We start from the raw sequence: 3,188 nt of genomic DNA, 5'->3' as shown, positions 1-3,188 counted from the left end.
GGTCAGCTCAGGAATGTGGTACTGCGCCGCGCCACCCGGGACAAAGCAAAGTTCTACGAAGCCCTCTGACGTCGGCTCCGGACACTCGAACGTGTGTGCCTTTGTGTGTGTGGGCCGTCCTGCCGGGGGCGGCTAGTTTACAATGACTGGACGAACGTTTCCGTACACTGGGATTCCGTCCTCGGGGAATCCGTCCACGGGGCCCTCGAACGGTGACGTCGAACTATGACGTCAAGCAGAGAGGATATAAGCAGCGTTTGCCGGCTGCTGGGGTGTGCTTGTCGTCGGGAGCTGAGTGCTCGTTGTCATGCTCGAAATGTAGTAGTGAGCTGTGTGCTCGTAAACTGTTTGCTGTATGTTAGTCTTGCGGGCTCCATATGGGAGTCGCGCTAGACTGCCAATGTATCTTGCTTAAAATGTTAATATGTAAATAAATCCTGTTCACCGAGTTCCTCTCTACGACCTTCAACTCCTTCAAATGGTGGCAGCGGCGAGATAGTCCGACGAGTCCTACATCTGGTTGACAGCGGTGGGATCGTTCGACGACTCTAATAGCCTGCACAAGTCGAAGAAGCTCGTCCTCGCCCATGCCGTGGTGCCATTAACCACCCGGCGAATGAGCCACAGACTTAGCTAAATTAAACACATGCAATGGACTAGAAGAACCACAAAAGCTACCCTAGGCCTTCCGGACCACGCGGCCACCGCAAGGCTAGAGGCCTTAGGCATGCACAACACGATCGAGAAGCTACGCTCACCACACAGCCCAAGTCCGTCGTCTCTCGCTACCCCGACTGGCCGCACAGCCCTCCGGAAGCTCAGTCTCGAGGCCATCCACGAAGTTATAGAGTACATGGCGATTCCGCGAAAGGCCAGGGGGCATATTTATGCCCCTCATCTACCCCGCAACATGGACCCCGAGTTCCATCAGGGCCGCCCGCAGGCCTGTAGTGAAGCCATTTGGCGACGCTACGGCTCGCAAGATGGAGTGGTTTACACAGACGCAGTGAGACACCCTCGCGGCGACCTTATAACCGCGGTGGTAGCGGATCGCAATAACGGACGATTGACAGAACACACAATCACGGCTGGCCGAGCACCGGAAGCGGAGGAAACCGCGATTGCCATGGCCATGCATGCGGAAGCGAATACCGTCATCAGCGATAGCAAGCAGGCCATCGGCAATTTCGTCCGCGGTAGAATTTCCGAACAGGCGTACCTTGTCCTCACACGATGGCCCCCAGGCGGCTGGAAAACCCTCGCGTGGACCTCCGCTCACGCGGCTGTGTCCGGCAACGCGTCGGCCCACAGTTTTGCTCGAGATCTCTAGAGCCGATCCTGGTCCACTGAGGCGGACGGCGTGAACGAAGAGCAGAAACACGAGGAACCCTGCGAGACTTATCACGAAATAGCCCATAGGCATCGCTTGAGGCGTCGCGCGCTCCCGCCACCTGCCAAGCAACTCATAAAACGCGAGCGGTCGCGCTTAGGAGACTCGATCCAGACAAACGCATACCTACATCCAAAGTACGTTAACAAAATCATAGCGGGCAAGGAAAGCGACCTATCTAGGCTCTGTTCACAAACAGGGACATTCACACACATAATGTGGGAATGCACCTCGCTCCCGTTTTCTCATCCCTCCGTCGGCAGCGAGACTGACTGGACAGCCAGGTTCAGGTCCGGGGACGTCAACCGACAGCTTGAATTGGTGCACTGGGAGGAGCTAGAAGGCCAAGCAGGCCCTGGGCCTGCTTGGCCTTCTAGCTCCTCCCAGTGCACGCCCAGGGCCTTACTTGAGCCCGATCCCTCAGCCACCTCCTCCTTTCCCCTGCCTCCTTTCGATAAAGTTTACCACCACCACCTGGGAGCAACTAGGTTTTCGCGTGCGATATTTTCAAGCTTCGTCGCGTTCTTCTTGGGCTAACATCTCTCTCTGCTGGGCATGGCAGCAGCAAATTTCCACCATATACACTGTAGATACCTGGTATTGAGAGCTCAAGATAAACGGTGTTCAGCATTTCCTTCGTTTGCAAATGCTGATGATTGTATACACACAGAATTAAGCTCGAAAACATTTCGTTCGGGGCAATGAAACTGATATATATACTGTACAAGGACAGACTGGGTATGTGTCTTGCAAATTATATTTAATGGATGAAATGTGATTTTGTGCATTCAAGAAATAATGACAGATCAGAGGTACACGTGTATTCTCATCAATGATAATGCTTTAGTATTGTTATTGAGTGTTTATTGCATTTCGTGTCCGCGAAAGCTAGCATGTTAGTGCTTGCGAATGACCGGCCCACCAGAAGGGGGGGCTGTATACGTACTAGGCATAGAGTCACTGGAAAAAAGAAATTTTTTCCAGTGACTCTAACTAGGCAGCTAGAGTTACTGTATATGCTACCGTAGGTAGCTACCTACGGTAGCATATACAGTAACTCTATAGGCAGCTGGCACCAATAATTCTCAAACAAATAATGAATGAAATTTAAGAACAATACATATTCAAATTAAATGTGATAAATACAAGAACACGCGAAGGTTCAAAGAAACCTCACAATTGTATCTGCTTCCGCTGTTTTCTTACATCATGTGTCATATGAAAAACGATGTATATGACAGTAAATCAGTGCATACAAAAAACACATGCAATATATAGGGTTATTGTTCAGGGACAAGCTAAATTCCAAATTATTTTTTGTGTGTTCGCGTGTGCAAGGGTGCAGACGTACCCCTCTTCAGCGGCACGTATCCTGGTCGCATTGAGTACTTTAGGATTTTTGCGTCGCTGGGTGAACGTTTTAATTCCCTTTTGAACCATCGCTTCGGCTGTCACTTGTACAGCCTTTGGTTCGTTGCTGCGAAACGCTGCTCTAGAGGCTAAACTGTTGCTGTCGGATCCAACTGACAACCTTAATTTCGGTTCCTTGTTCAACGGACGAACCGAAACCAGAACTGGTCGAGAGGAGGTAACGGTTTCGATCGACTGCATTGCAATCCCGTCGGGCTATGCGGCGAGGTCAGCGGGGAGAGAAATAGCGAGGAGGGCATTGGCGCCGATCAGATATAAGCTGACACGAATATTTGGAGAACAGCGACAAAAGTCTCGTTGTCGTGGCCGAGTGCACTGCCACCCCGCCGCAGCAACAAGAAGAAGAAGAAGAAGAAACTTTAGTAAC

This window comes from Dermacentor albipictus, chromosome 8 (assembly GCF_038994185.2).
Source record: "Dermacentor albipictus isolate Rhodes 1998 colony chromosome 8, USDA_Dalb.pri_finalv2, whole genome shotgun sequence".
Taxonomy (NCBI): domain Eukaryota; kingdom Metazoa; phylum Arthropoda; class Arachnida; order Ixodida; family Ixodidae; genus Dermacentor; species Dermacentor albipictus.
This window is presented reverse-complemented; position numbering follows the sequence as displayed.